Genomic DNA, 17427 nt, shown 5'->3' with positions numbered 1-17427 from the left:
AAAAAAAAACTGCTATTAGGCATAGTCCAAAACCTTAAGTAAACATCCTGACCAAGAAAAAAAAAAGAACATGATAATTAAAAATATACATTCAACTCCTGAAACAAGACTCGCGCACATGTGTTTTGCAGGTAAAGAGACAGCTATTTCTGAGATTATGTTTAATATCAACCACATGACTTGTTAGGGAAATGAGTAAGAACAGTGCAGAATGAGTCTGGGGAACAGTCAAAAGTCCTATTACACATGGTAATATTCTTGGAGGTGCTGCTTGGCCATGGTACACATAACCCTGGGGGGCTGTCAGCATATGACCAAATAACAGATGCAGCAATCATGGTCAAACCTTCACTCAAGACAGGCGGTGTTACCTATGGATATGCACACCTGTACCAACATGATAGTCCAGATCTGCTTATGAGTGGAATTAACTTCCTACAGACAATTTTAAAATGCTTCAGCAGCCAGATTTTAAATAAAACAAACAGGTAGGTAGTAAGTAACTCTAAGGAAATATGATAACCTTGGCTCTTAATCCAAAAACCAAATTTTACACTGTAGCCACTGACAAAGGAAAATATGATTCACTAAGCCCTACTCCCCTGTGTACTTACTAAGTCATGAAAAAGTTTCTAAATCACTTAGCAATAAAATCAAGAGCTGCACTAAAAAATACTGCCACTTAGTGAAGAAAAGTCAATAACAGTTTTCTTTTCTTTGTAAAGACTCACTTCGAAGTACTTCAATATTATTATGTCAATGGTAACAATAAAATAGCAAAACAACTATTTAATAAGTATCTTGCTGTCAGAACAGTACAGTTCTGATATTAAAAGAGATCTCAACATTCCATGTATAATTCAAATTTTGAAAACTAGAACAGCAACAGCAGTACAGGAAAAAAGCCCAGGTCATCAATCAGTAAAAAAAAAAAAAACAAGACTATAAAAATCAAAAAATTTGTCAAGTATTGTTGGTACTGTTCGTACATCTTTAAATTTCTAGTCTCCCACCAGGACACAAGTGCTCTTCAGCAATTACATTCTGCTTGCTGAGCACACTCAAGCAACTCTGCAGTCAGTGGCTACTACTCCACCCATACAGTATAAGAAGGAATCAGTACTGCAAACTACACAAGGATGTACATTTTGAGCCTCAAGAGCAGGAGCACACTCAAGCAAATCTGCAGTCTTCAGTTACCACTCCACCCATACAGTATAAGAAGAAATCAGTACTGCAAAACTAAACAAGGATATACATTTTGAGCCTCAAGAGCAGGAGCGCACTCAAGCAAATCTGCAGTCTGCGGCTACTACTCCACCCATACAGTATAAGAAGGAATAGGTACTGCAAACTAAACAAGGATATACATCTTGAGCCTCAACAGCAGGAGCACACTCAAGCAAATCTGCAGTCTGCGGCTACCACTCCACCCATACAGTATAAGAAGGAATCAGTACTGCAAACTAAACAAGGATATACATTTTGAGCCTCAAGAGCAGGGTCAGTCCACCCACGCATTCTACTTGTATGTTTTTTGAGAGTGAAGTTATTACATCAGCAGTATTTCTTAGTAGTTCTCAGCTTGCTAATAAAACTGACTGTTGTAGCCTTGTGCCCCGCCCCAGCTAGTACAGTAATCCTAACTGTTAAATAGACAGCATACATTTAATTCAGATCCCTGTGACTAAATTAACCATCAAGTAGCCCTCTCAGTGCTTTCTGCCTTAGTTTGTATCACTTGGAGGCCCACCTGTTTATTTGCATCTCTATACATTCCCCTTCAATGCTAATGTATCTCCCTACTCTAATCTGTGCACAAGCTGGTTACTAATCAGCAAGTCAATGTGAAGACACACTCCCAACCTTAATAAACTTTGCTGTCTCTTCTCTCCTTCACTTTACACGTAGTTTGAATTATTACTTACCCCCTCTGAGGCCTTCATTGACTTCCACTGATTGCTTCTCTGGTTTCTTTACATTTCACCTGGTTTACACCCCTTCTGCTATCTCCCTCCCCCAATACTAAGTCTATATTAGAATCCTGCTGAGTATGGAGCTATCTTTAAATTTCTAGTCTCCCACCAGGACACAAGTGCTCTTCAGCAATTACATTCTGCTTGCTGGTAAGCCATTAGACCTCTGGAATTTGTTTAAAGTGTTCAGATTTGTAAAGTAATACTTACTTTTTTCTCTTGTCTTAGTGGGCTCTGCCCCACTCCATTCGCTCCCCTGCTCTGCCCCCTATTTCCTCCCGCCCCCACTACCTCTACATTTATAATAATCATAGCCACACCCACAGCTCACCCTCACATCACCTCCACCAATCACAGCTCCTCAAGTCATATCACATTATACCACACAAACTTGCTCCACACAAAATACTCCCAATCACTCTCATTCCCACTAGGCATTTTTTACATCACCCACACTACTTCCTCATCCACATATAGTGCAACCCTGTAATTCCTATTCAGACCTCCCACCTAGAACCAACTTAAACTTTGTAACCATGACTATCACGCAACTAAGTCTAGTCTGTCTTCTCATAATTCTTTACACCACCACAAGTTATCACTCTAGCAATATCCCTAAACTCAGTAGCACAACACTACATTATACACTCTCATATACAGACACCACACATTATAATAATATCTGCCCACAATTGTTCAAGAACTACATAACGGACCAATTCAGAACTCAACTCATATGCTCTCATTCCTACTCCAAAAAAACACAATACTTTCTCACACTCCTCACCAAACTCCAACATCTGTATCACCATTTTAACACCAGGCTCACCATAAGTGGGGATATCCACCCCAACCCAGGCCCAAACCCATACTGTCCAACACAAACTGCTCCAACACAAATGTCAGAACATAACACCCCCACTTTCTTCATCCCTGGGCAAATTAACAACAGCACCAAAACCAACCTTAATGCTAAATATTAATATTAGAAGCATCAAAAATAAAATACCTGAACTCCAGGCCACAATAGCACACTACTCCCCAGACATAGTTGCTTTAACAGAAACCTGGCTAAATAAAACATAGCTAACTCAGAAGTTCTCCCTACCGGCTACAATATCATTAGACAAGACAGACCACTTCGTAAAGGGGGTGGAACTGCCTTACTGTACAAGTCCAACTTAACTATCCATCAATTACCAAACTCCTACCCCTCCCCCAATAATTGGGACATACTTATCTCACAACTTCAACTTCACCCTAAAAAGGTCATCACCGCAATTGTGATCTATATTTCACCTGGTAATATACCGGCTAGCTTTGAAGACTTCTTCTCCTGGTGTTCTTCCACATACTCACAAGAAACCCTTATTCTGGGGGACTTCAACCTAGATTGGTTCACCTGTATATCAGAACCACCAAGTAATCTAATAAATCTCCATGGCTACCAGCAGCTAGTCCAAATTCCAGCTAGATGTGATAAAAAAATCTAAAAGAGAATCCATCCTTGACTGGGTCCTAACTAACAACCCCACATTGTACCCTCACACAGGCAGTCTCCCAGACACCTTACGTGACCACAACATAATATACTTTATACGTAGTAGAACAAGCATATACAAAACCACTAACTACATATCCACTAGAAAACACAAACAAATTCTCTCCTGAGGTCCTCAACACTTTACTCTGTAACTGTGACTGGACTCCCCTAAAAACCCTCCCACTTGACCAGGCTGTAGCATATTTCAACAAAACATTTCTACAACACCTAGACACTGTCGCTCCATTGCGCAAAATCAAGGTTAGAACCTCTACATACCCCTGGCTCAGTAAAGAAACCAAACAAATCCTCAAGTCCAGAGACACTGCCTGGCTTTACTATTAAAAAAACACAGAAACACAAAGCCTAACTAAGTACCAAGAACTGCGCAACCGTGCAAAAAAATGCATTAGGCTGGACAAAAAATCCTACTGCACAACATTACAAACTAATTACCAACACACCCCCCCAAAATTTTGGAAAAATGTAAACCAGCTACTAAAATCCACCCAAAAGGCTACCCCCAAACCAACCACCCCTGAAACTAAAATTCCCATCGAAACACAATTCAACTCTCACTTTGTGAACTCAATTCTATCCTTAGTATCACAGGGCAGTTCCTTCCTCACTATCCCCCTCCAACACAAATAACACTAGTACAAGCTTTACCCTCAAAACAGTTTCCACCACTTCAATCAAAAGCATGCTCTCCAAACTAAAAACCTCATCAAAAGCAGTTGACCTACTCCCTAGCTATTTCTTGAAACTCACAGCAGATCCTATTGCTATCCCAGTCTCCACTCTCATAAACAGATCAATTGTTGAAAACTATGTGCCCAAACTCTGGAAAATATCCTATGTTACACCCATACATAAAGGCGGGACCTCCACTGAACTTAATAACTACAGACCCATTGCTTTACTCTCCCCCCTAGCCAAAATCCTAGAAAAATGCATCCATACCCAGATGCTAAACTATCTCCTAGACAGCAACATCCTGTCACCTACTCAGCATGGTTTCAGACCTGCCCGTAGTACCACTACAGCCCTCCTCTGCTTCACAGACACAGTAAACTGTCTCAAAAATGAAGGCCTACAGGTGTCAACTTTTTTTTTGGATATGTCCAAAGCATTTGACACACTCTCGCACCAAATCCTGCTAAACAAACTAAACCAATATCACCTATCAAATTCCACTCTTACCTGGTTCCAAAGCTACTTAACTGACATGTACCAAGCTGTGAAATGGGAAAATTCTCTCTCTCCTCAGCTGCCCATAACTATAGGAGTCCCAAAGGGTTCTATCTTAGGACCACTACTATTCACAATCTTCACAAATTACCTCCATACCTCCACACAGCATGCATCTATCATTCAGTATACAGATGACACTACCTTAATCTGTGCTGCACAAAACATTCCCACTCTCCTGCAAACAACTCAACTAGCATTCTCTGATGTTGAAAACTACCTTACCAAAGCTCAACTTATTCTCAATCCAAAGAAAACTCAGCTTATGATTATAACCAGTTCTAACAAAAACACTGACAACAGTCAATTCACTATCTACTCCACAAATGCTACTCCAATCGCTCCAGTGGCACAGGCTAAGCTATTGGGAATAACCATAGACTCCCACCTAAAATTTGATAATCATCTCAACATAACTATTAAAAAAGTACATGCCAAACTGGGATCACTCTACCGTATCAATCCATTTATTACCAACAACACAAGATCAACCATTGCTCGCTCCCAACTTCTATCCACCCTACTCTATGCATCTCCCATTCTGACTAATCTCAATAAAAACTGAACTAAGCAAAATGGAAGCCTGCTATAACAGAATTGCTCGCTTTGCTGCAAACTGCTCATATAGAACTCTACACTGTACTGCTTTGAGACAGCTCCACTGGCTTGAACTACCCAACCTACTAACCTACAATCAGCTCTGCCTCTGTCACTCTATCTATTATCTCCCCAATAAGTGTCTTGCCCTCAAAAACCTAGTACATCACTCAGCCAAAAGGCCTCTTACATCATCAAGCAAACTACTACTAGAAGTCACCAACAGCCACAATAGCTTTGGAGATATGCTATATAGTAGTTCAGTGGCTAAAAAATGGAATTCTGTCCCCACTAGTATTCAAAACACATCATCCAAAGCCTCCTATAAAGACCTCATCAGGCAACATCTCAAGCAAAGTTGGCAGTGCCATGATTGCTCCCCAGGCTAGTGAAAGCGGATAAGGTATACATACTAAATCTAGAGTACTTGATAATAGTTTTTAATCTTACTCACAAACACTGGTTAATCTACAATGTATGTACTGTACCTGTGTACTATGTATGTATTCTACCTATGTTCCAAATTTCAGCTGTACACCACAAATCTATTAATTACTTTTATTTTTAAATTAATATTTTTTTTATTTGTTCTCTCCGCTGCAACTGTTGATGTGCCGCATACTACTGTAAAAACATGTCTTTTGTCATTTGTGTGTATACTGATCATGTCTAAATAACTAAATGTATCTAATTTTTATTTGTGGAGCTTTTCTCCCCGGGCCTCTGCTGAAAAAGAGCCTTTTCGGCTCAGTCAGACACCCCCAGTTAACAAATGTAAAATAAATAAATAAATAAAATAAAAAGTATGTCAAAAGTTGATATATAAAACACTGTGGTGCCCAGAACTGTCTACCTGAATCTGTTATTTTACAGTTTTCTATACTCAAACATTTTGTACTCTTGCAAGACTGTGGCGAATTTCCAAGCATTCAGAATAGTTGGGGCTTCAAACACTGTTAAGCCCCAAGCACAAACTGTTATGGAATACAAGGAAAGGTGTGCACTAACTAAACCTACTCCATTAGTCACAAATTTCTTATACCAAAACAATTGTGTCAGGGATTTTCTATTATGATAACAAATAAAGGTAACAAAGCTATAACCACAAAATTCTGATAAATGCATTCCATCACCCAAGTACTATACTGTAGTATAGCTGCAGTGCAGCCCACATTGCAAGTTTCTTGAAAATGAAACACTGGAATCCAGTCTGCAGCACCTGATAAACATATCAGTATACACAATGAAAACTTCACAGTAAGCTTCAAGTGCTTACCCTGCGAAAATAACATACACAGTGGTTTCCTCACAATTTAGTCTTCCTGCAGAGAATGGAATATGAAGATTTTATTTGCAGCTTTTAAACAATATTACACAATCACTCTGCACTTGTGAAATGTGGATAGGAAATTCCAGAAAAACATAAGTAACTGCTACGCTCATATTAGACAAAACAGATAACGGAAAAGGGCATGATTATCTGAAACTGGAACTGGACTGAAGTCAAAACAGATCAGCTACTAGTAGATATGCACAGCTACTGAGACTGGCAGGGAGATGCTGGAAAGAAACAAAACAAACGTATATTTTGTTTTTGACAACACCTACTGCAAGCATCAGTGATGGGAAATCTATATAAAAAAGCGGACTTAAGAAAAAAAAATTAAGTATTTGGAATTTATTCACTCATACGGAATACATTTTATGCTGCAGAACACCACAACCAAGCAAAAGAATAAAACAAAAACAGTTTTAAACCATGCAACCAAATAAATATAACAAACGGTAAAACAGAATGGCTGGGTATGGCTTGCAGGGATTTCCCTATCCCCATTAACCTAACAGACCAAATCATGTCAAGCACAATTCCCTAATAGTGTAATCCACCCAAACAAGTTATACTCCTATAATAAGAACAGTAGAGAAGACAATAGAACACTAACATTTAAAATATTTAAATGATAACAGGAATACGGATGTAAAAGAAGGGCCAACTACTACTAAATGAAGAGAAAGATGCATATAAACACTAGCACTTGTCTAACAAACTCCAACAACTGACAGCAATCAAAATAAATGAATGCAGACCAAGCATTACAACAGTCATATAAAACGGTTCACAAGGAGCAAGACCAAGACCTAAACCACCATGGTTTACAATTAACAATAAAGGGAAGGATGGCAAAATAATACCCTGAGTAGTAATACACTTGATGTAGGAAAGGAAGCAACAACCACAACAGTGCAGCTCAGAATAATGTCAAGCAGAAGGTATAAAAAAGACACAGTACTGAGACTTACACAAGTTGATTTCACAAAATGGGGAACACATACCGCCAATCCCTTACCACAAGAAATCTTTACAAGGCCAAAAATAATGGGGAGACAGTGGCTAAAAAACTGGAACAGATTTGAAATATTGCGCTTAAAGAGAAAAGTTGGTAGGATATCGGTTTGAATGCATTTTCTGAATATAAGTGCATGTGTGTGTGCGTGTGTCTGTGTCTATAGTAGCCATCCACCTAGTTTAGTTTTATATCGTCCTGTTTCTGTTAAGAGGGTATGTTCGTAGTTTTTAAGTTCTGGAAAAAGTTAGTGATTGGTGTTGTAAGTGTGCGTGTCTATGGCTTACAAGTTAGTATTCTGAAATGTAGCATTGTAAGGTTTCAGTATGAGTTTCAGTCAAGTGAGTTTTCTATTTTGAAAATTAGGTATTTTGGTCTCGGTCAAGTGAAAGTCAGTCAAATGAAATTTCATTCATGTGAAGTAGAACCATATATTTATTTTATTTTACAGTTTGTTTACCGGGATAGTCTATTGGGCCAAGAAGAGCCCGTTTTCAATGGAGTCTCGGGAAGAAAAGCTCCATGAACAACAATATAATATGAAGACAATGCATTTACATTTATGCAATACTATTGAAGAACGATGGTATTACACAACAGACATAAAATCCACGATTGCAGTGAAAATACAGTCAAAAAAGCAAAAGGTAAAATTATACACACACACACACACACACACACACACACACACACACACACAAATAAGTCAATTAAAATAAGAAAAACCCATCGGAATAAGAAAAATCCATTGGTGTGTATATATATGTTTGTGTGCATGTGTATATATATCATACGAGTCATCTTTTCTACATTGCTGGAGAAATGATAGAGAGACATGGTAGTCAAACAGTTAGTTATATGTGGCAAGCAGCTGAATCGCAAACATACAGAGCAGACAGCTTTTTTTAATACAAATCACATATGCAGCTCATTTGTGAGGAAAACTGTCTTTATTAAAAGGTATATATTACTGATGGGTAGTAACATCCATTCATGTGAGTTTATCACCATTTTTATACTGAACCACAAGCACAATAACTTTAAGATGCAAATTTGCAAGCTACATAATCACTACCTTGGTGTTACATGCAAACTGCTGCTTACTGTGGGCGTTTCTCACTTGTTATTTCCTGTCAGCTTCCTGCTTTCAAAATTATTTTCAGTAAGACTTAAGTTCAGGGTTAAAGGGGAGATGAGGCTCAACAATTAACAGTTAAGATAGGAGGAGATTACATGAAAATGGTGACCTACAATCAATCTGCAGGAAAGTCTCCAGAAACAGATGATATTCCTGTGGAAGTCTGGAAGCTAGGAGTGAAGAAAGTGACAAAGATCAAGAAGGCTTTGTTTAACAGTCAACCAACTTACCCTCACCCTCAAAACCATTCACAACCTCATTAACTGCCCTGCAGTTTCAACCCTGGTCCAACTACATGTCAACAGCAGGTCCCTTGGGTCTTCTGATAGGCCCCTGCTCAAAATTACGTAATCTCATAACTACCATGGTAACACCCTCTATCTAACAAAATAGCTAAGTCCTGGAATGCTCTCCCTCTAAACATACAAAGCACTCCCTGCTATTCTTCTTTCAAAATAAAAATAAAATAACATCTTAAAAACAACCGGCTCTGCCCCTGTAGTTTTCCTGGATAATTTCCTCTCTCCTAGTTTCATTCACCTTTACACTGCTCAAGCTTTTTCAGTTTCACTGTTGTAATGATTGTTTACTCGCTGATAGATTTAAATACCTTCAGTATTGCCAATATTATCTGTAAACATGCTATGCACTATTGTGTATCTTATGTGTCTTCTTAGCATGCTCCCTGACAGCATCAGTTTTTATACTCTCTCATCTAAGAAGCCTAGACTATGTTTCTAAATTGTTCCTTATTTGTAATATTTAGCTAATTTTACTCATATAGGTTATGACTCAGAAATTATTACTCTAATTCTCTGTATACTATTTTATTATATTTTTATGCATTTTGATTTTGGAGTTTTGCTCCCCGGGTCTCTGCTGAAAAAGTACAGTTGTGTACACTTATCATAAATGTAGATGTTCGGGTGTATTCACTGTTGCAGTCACTACATTTGGGTAATCTGCTGGCAGGTTGCCCTCAGTCGGCCTGATTAACAAAGTCTTGGGTCCTGCTCGGTTGCTATCCCTTCTTCCATGACATCAGGTCGTCAGGGGTATAAAACATGCAGCCGACGTCATTACATCAGTTTTTTCATGCCCCAGATGTCAGGTGCCCCCAAATGGGGAGCAAAATATATAAATAATTAAAAACACAAAAATATATACATCAAAACAAAAGCAAATACATCAAAAAGACTTTTAAGTACAGTAAAAGAAAATAGAGGCATAGTAAGAGAAAAACAGGGGGCTGGAGGGAGGGTAACCAGGACTGCAACAGTGAATACACTTGAGCATCTACATTTATGGTAAGTGTACACAACTGTACTATGGTCTTCATGTTTCACTGTTGCAGTCATTACATTTGGGTAGATTCCCAAAGCTATGGTTGGGAGATTGGATTTATACAGCATTAGGACCGGCTATAAGGCCATGCAGAACAGCAGTGGCAAAGCCAGCTCTGGATTTAGAGAAAATTGGTAAGTGATAATGCTTGGTGAAAGTATGAACTGAACTCCGGGTAGCAGCTTCTAGAATATCCCAGGTAAAAACACCTCTGAGAAAGGCTGTGGAAGTAGATGCAGCCCTGGTGGAATGGGATCTGATCCCCTGGGGGATAGGTTTTCCATGGTGCTTCCGAAGCGTTTTAATAAATATTCCACACACTAAGCGCTTTCACCATCCTTACATGGCTTCTTCAGAGTGAGTGGTAACAAATCAACAAACCCTTGTATATACACATTAATTGTTCAATTATCCAATTTACAAATTAAAAAACACATTCATCTTAAAATGACATATACAAAACAAATACAAACCCAACCCACAAATGTAAAAATGAATATATAAAAATACATATAAAGAACTATGCTGATGTAATATTTACTATTTAGTATTGTTGTGTGCCCTTAAAGTGACTAAATAATGTTTGCCCTTTGTCTCAAAATCGGTCTTAGGGAAATAAAGTAATTCAATCCAGGTGGCATTAAAGCATTCAACATAATCTGCCATTTGTATTCTAATAATTCCACCTTCAATTTTTCATCACCCCCTCTTTCGTTGAACAGCACCCTATCAATGACAAAAAATAGAAATTTCTTAAAATTAGTGCACACAGTACTATGTGTATATAGAGCATTGTGAGAATCATGATTCTTAATAGCCCTAAGATGTTCACCTATCTCGTCTTTTAATCTTCAAATAGTCTTACCAACGTAAAATGCACTACAATTGGTGCACGTGGCTAACTAAACCACCTTTTGTGTGTTACAATTCACTCTACCTGGATATGGGATAGTCCTGTTATATCCCTGTACACAAAGACCTCCATGTCCCCTATCGTTCATCAAGAACAAAGACTAAAACTGCCCCATGGCTCACAAAACAAACTAGGCAAAAAAATCCTCCTAAGAAATAAAATCTGGGCCAAGTGGAGAGCCTCTAAAAGCCCTTCTGACCACCTTTACTTTAAACAACTAAGAAATGCTACAAAAAAAGACATCCACCTTGACAAAAGAAAGTATTACTTTCACCTCCAACAAACCCACAATCAAAAACCACAACATTTCTGGTCAGCTATCAACAAACTACTTAATCCAGGCCACACCAAGTCTCCCACACCATCAGGAATTTCTCAAAATAACCCTAAACTAATAGCTGAATCCTTTAACACCTATTTTATCGAAGCCATACAAACTCTAGCAAACTCTCTATCTCCCACCAGCTCCCTCCCACCTAATGCTACAACAAACTCAACTCCTCCTTTTCACATACAACCTGTTCCTACATCCCTCATTTGTAACCTCCTTCTAAAACTCAAACCATGTACCCCCTCTGCTGACTGTATACCAACAGAATACCTGCAAATTGCAGCTAAAGTCATTGCCTACCCTATCTCTATCCTTATCAATAGAACCATTTCAGAAAGTAAAATCCCCCTTATATGGAAGGTATCTCACATAATTCCTTTACACAAAGGTGGCACATCAACTGACATTTCCAAATTTAGACTGATCGCGTTATTCTCTGCTATAGCAAAAATAATGGATTAATGTATACACCTACAACTTCTTGACCATCTTCTCCACAACAATTTACTTGCCAACTGCCAACATGGTTTCAGTCCATTCCACAGTACATCAACTGCCCTGCTATCCTTCTCTGACTCTATAAAAAAAATCAGAACAATAACACTCTTTCCTCAGCTTTGTTTATTAACCTTTCAAAAGCCTTCGATATGGTCAACCACAATCTGCTTTTAGAGGTACTAAAAGCCCACTCACTAGACACACAGGCACTACTCTGGTTTAAATCCTACCTAGAAAACTGTCATCAAGCAGTCCTCTGGGACAATATGCTGTCAACTCCCCTCCCCGTAAACCTAGGAGTACCTCAAGGTTCCATACTAGGCCCTCTTCTCTTCTCAATATTTATCAACGACCTGAACACTACAATTCCTCAAGCCACCTGCATTCAGTATGCTGACGACTCTACTTTAATCTGCTCCGCCAATTTCCCAACCACACTCCACACCCTTACCCAGTCTGTATTTAACACCGCTGAAAATTGGTTCATGCAACACTGCCTCCTCCTAAATGCAAAAAAAACAAAATTATTACTCTTTACTCCCACTCGTAAATCACCGCAATTTCACTTCACTATAACCTCAAACAATGGAACCACCATAAACCCTGATACCACAACCCGTCTCTTGGGCATAACTATTGATAACAACCTTAGTTATGATGACCACATCAACTATACTGTAAAATCTGTTAACAAAAAACTAGGTTCACTGTATAGAATCAAACCCTTCCTTAAAACTATAACCAGAACCACAATAGCCCAAACTCATCTGATCTCTACCCTACTGTATGTTTCTGCTATTTACACTAACCTTTCCAAAAGCAACCTTAACAAACTTGCCAATAGCTACAACAACATAGCCAGATTTGCTACTGGCAACCCTTTTAGAACACACCACTGTCTCAACCTCAAACAACTGGGATGGCTAGAACTGCAACACCAACTACTCTATCATCAACGTACTATAACCCAAAAGATACTCTTCCACCCTAATAATATCCCAATCCTCACTAATCTTACTACCCCTTACAAAAATCTTACCACTCTTCGCTCAGCTGATAAACTTCTAGTTTCCACTATTAAATCTAAAAACAAAGCTGGAGACTCTCTTTTTACTAATACAGTTGGAAAGGCCTGGAACTGCCTGCCAAGTGAGCTTTCTACTATCTCTTCCACATATCTTTTAAAAAAAAACCTCAAACAGCATTTTAAAACTCACTGGCTCTGCCCCTGCTCCAACCCCGACTGATCTCCCCACCTTAAACATTCCTGCTAATCCCTTTTTATGGTACCTCCAGGGTACTATATTGCCACTCTTTCCATGGCCTTTCTCGCTGTACTATGATTTACTAAAAAAAAAAAAAAAAAAAAAATGATTAATTACTTTTAAATTTGCTTAACATTCATTTGCAATGATCTTAATAATGTTTTACCTGTATATGCTTATAGCTTGATATTGCTTTGTTTTCTATAATTGTATAATTAATGCCCTTCTTGGAGCTTTGTTTTCTATAATTGTATAATTAATGCCCTTCTTGGAGCTTTTCTCCCCGGGCCTCTACTGAAAATGGACATGTATCCAGATAGACTAGCCCGGTCAACAAAATGTAAATAAAAAAATAAAATAAATAAAATATAAGGTCCATCACTGATGTATCTACAAACCCTGCAGGTCCCACATCTGTTCATTTTAGATATTGTATTTTTGGGAATATGTTGTTCTAAAAATTCTTTAATATTTCTTCCCCTTGAATAAACAATTCTGGGGACACAGCCTAAAAGTTTTTTAAGTTCCCAATTAAAACGGACATCCCATGCTGTACGTACTACTTCCTCAATCCCTTTTATCTGATTGTTATATGTTAAAACTAAAACTCTTGAATCATAGGAGTTTTTTTGTTTTGATATTCTCAAATTTTCTATATTGTTTACCCTGAGTATAGGGGGGAAACACTGTAGTTCTCTTACTCAGTACCTCTTTACGTGTTCTGGTTAACAATTTAAGAGGATAACCTCTTTCCAAAAACATCCCAACCAATGTGTACAATTCTTCTTCCAAAACTTTGTTGACACTTATAAGTCTGGAAAACCTTACCATTTGCCCCTTCACTATACCCCTGCGTTGATGTATAGGATGACAACTTTGGTAATGTAGTAAAGAATTACTATATGTTTCTTTCCTATATATTTTACTTTCAACACCATCCACGATTTTTGTTAAGGTTATGTCCAAAAAATCTATTTTTTCATTGTTCCATTTACTAGTAAATTTAAAAAATGTAGTTGCACCATTAAGATATTCCACAAAGGACATGGCTTCTTCTTCACTACCTTTCCAGAAAATCAGAACATCATCAAGAAATCGATTATATAATACTATTTTGTCTTTATATATAGAATTCAAGACATATTCATCCTCCCAATGGAGCAAAACCAAGTTGGCAAAAATGGTGGCACATTTTGCCCCCATTGCCACACCTGAAATTTGATGGAAAATCTCCCCTTCAAAAATCAAGTAATTATTTTTGAGTACTATTTCCATACAGGATACTATAAAATTCACCTTGTCATTGCTCAAACATTTACTCTTAACTAAACTTTCAGTAAAATAATTTATGCCTTCTAAATGAGGTATAACCGTAAACAAGTTTATTACATCAATAGTTAGAAAAGACCAATCAATGTCTCCATTTTGAAAATTACTGAGCCGCTGCAGACAATGCCAAGAATCTTTTAGAATATGTTGAGCCCAGGCCACAACCCGCTGTGTATATTTGTCAACATAAGCTGCCAAAGGCTCAGTTTTACAGCCTTTAGATGACACTATAGTTCTAACAAGTGGATCATACAAATCTTTATGTATTTTTTTTTGGAATATCTTAATGGTACAACTACATTTTTTAAATTTACTAGTAAATGAAACAATGAAAAAATATATTTTTTGGACATAACCTTAACAAAAATCGTGGATGGTGTTGAAAGTAAAATATATAGGAAAGAAACATATAGTAATTCTTTACTACATTACCAAAGTTGTCATCCTATACATCAACGCAGGGGTATAGTGAAGGGGCAAATGGTAAGGTTGTCCAGACTTATAAGTGTCAACAAAGTTTTGGAAGAAGAATTGTACACATTGGTTGGGATGTTTTTGAAAAAAGGCTATCCCCTTAAATTGTTAACCAGAACACGTAAAGAGGTACTGAGTAAGAGGAATACAGTGTTTCCCCCTATACTCAGGGTAAACAATATAGAAAATTTGAGAATATCAAAACAAAAAAACTCCTATGATTCAAGAGTTTTAGTTTTAACATATAACAATCAGATAAAAGGGATTGAGGAAGTAGTACGTACAGCATGGGATGTCTGTTTTAATTGGGAACTCAAAAAACTTTTAGGCTGTGTCCCCAGAATTGTTTATTCAAGGGGAAGAGACATTAAAGAATTTTTAGAACAACATATTCCCAAAAATACAATATCTAAAATGAACAGATGTGGGACTTGCAGGGTTTGTAGCTACATCAATGATGGACCTTATATTTGTGTACAGGGATATAACAGGACTATCCCATGTCCAGGTAGAGTGAATTGTAACACACAAAAGGTGGTTTACTTAGCCACGTGCACCAATTGTAGTGCATTCTACGTTGGTAAGACTATTCGAAGATTAAAAGACCGGATAGGTGAACATCTTTGGGCTATTAAGAATCATGATTCTCACAATGCTCTCTATACACACAGTACTGTGTGCACTAATTTTAAGAAATTTCTATTTTTTGTCATTGATAGAGTGCTGTTCAATGAAAGAGGGGGTGATGAAAAATTGAAGGTGGAATTATTAGAATACAAATGGCAGATTATGATGAATGCTTTAATGCCACCTGGATTGAATGACTATTTCCCTAAGACCGATTTTGAGACAAAAGGCAAACATTATTTAGTCACTTTAAGGGCACACAACAATACTAAATAGTAAATATTACATCAGCATAGTTCTTTATATGTATTTTTATATATTCATTTTTACATTTGTGGTTTGGGTTTGTATGAGTTTTGTATATGTCATTTTAAGATGAATGTGTTTTTAAATTTGTAAATTGGATAATTAACAATTAATGCGTATATAAAAGGGTTTGTTGATTTGTTATCACTCACTCTGAAGAAGCCATGTAAGGATGGTGAAAGCGCTTAGTGTGTGGAATATTTATTAAAATGCTTCAGAAGTACTCGGCTGGTCGTGGTTTCTTTTTGTTTTATCTGTTTGATATCTATTGGGTATTAGTTGGTGTCTTTGTGTTTCCATGGTGCTTATAGCAGAAATGAATGCAATGGCTTATCCATTTAGAAATGGTTTGCTTTGAAATAGCCTTTCCCTCTGCCCCTGCAGCAAATGCTACCAGCAGTTGTTCAGATTTTCTTCGGTATTTAGTCCTGTCCAAGTAAAATCTAAGCTGTCTGTGTACATCCAATGAATGCAGAATCCACTCCCCTTTGTTCTGTGGATTGGGAAAGAAAGTTGGCAAATGAAATGACTGATTAAGAGCTACACTGGATACCACCTTGGGCATGAAGGATGGATTGGTCCTGAGTGATACCCTGTCCGCATGAAAGATGATGAAAGGCTCCACTGCCATAAGGGCCTGTAATTCAGAGATCCTTCTAGCTGAAGTGATTGCTAAAAGGAAGACCGTTTTCCAGGAAATGAATTTTAAGTCTGCAGTAGCAGCTGGCTCGAAAGGAGGTAGAGTGAGTTTCTCTAATACAAAATTAAGGTCCCAGGCAGGGGTTGGAGCTCTCCTGAGTGGTCTCAGGTTTTTGGCCCCTCTGAGAAACTGCTTTAGCAGAGGATGAGAGAAGAGGGGGGGGTCTGTGTTGTAATGAGCTGAAATGTCTGAGGCATAGATTTTTATGGAAGAAAAAAACAGGCCCTTGTGAAGCACCTCAGTTAAGTATTGCAAAATCTGAGGTAAATTGGGCGCTGCTATATTCATCCCTTGAGACTGATTCCAGGCACAGAATCTTTTCCATTTGACAGCATAAGATTTTCTAGTACTAGGTCTTCTCACCTCCAAAATTACATCCATCACAGATTTGCTGAGGGATGCTAAGGGGGGATTTAAATGATTAGCCAAGCTGCAAGATTCTATGTATGGAGCTGAGGGTGCAGAATTTGATTTTCCTGCTGAGACAGTAAGGAAGGTGTCTGAGGCAGGCGCCATGGAGAAATTTGTGACAGACTGTGAAGGAGTGGGTACCAGTGTTGACGAGGCCAGTCTGGAGCAATCAAAATCATCTTTGGTTTGTCCTGTCTGACTTTTAGTAGAACTTTGGATAGCAGAGGCAGAGGGGGAAAGGCATAGACTGATAGGTTTTTCCAGCTGAAGGACAGAGCATCCACTTTCCAGGCTTTTTTGTGAGTAGTTCTTGTGCAAAATTTGTCCAACTGGTAGTTCTGGGGTGAAGCAAAAAGATCAATGTCTGGGCTCCCCATTT

At 38.1% G+C, this 17427-nt stretch overlaps 1 protein-coding gene across 1 annotated transcript in view; it reads right to left on the bottom strand.

The window, feature by feature from the left end:
• CCNY (cyclin Y) overlaps nucleotides 1-17427 on the bottom strand; it is a 1275181-nt gene that overhangs the window by 851466 nt on the left and 406288 nt on the right. The window lies entirely within an intron of this gene.

This window comes from Protopterus annectens, chromosome 3.part1 (genome assembly GCF_019279795.1).
Source record: "Protopterus annectens isolate FY-2018-M chromosome 3.part1, PAN1.0, whole genome shotgun sequence".
In the NCBI taxonomy this organism is placed as follows: domain Eukaryota; kingdom Metazoa; phylum Chordata; order Ceratodontiformes; family Protopteridae; genus Protopterus; species Protopterus annectens.
The sequence above is the reverse complement of the archived record's forward strand: the minus strand, read 5'-3'. Positions and strand labels throughout refer to the sequence as shown.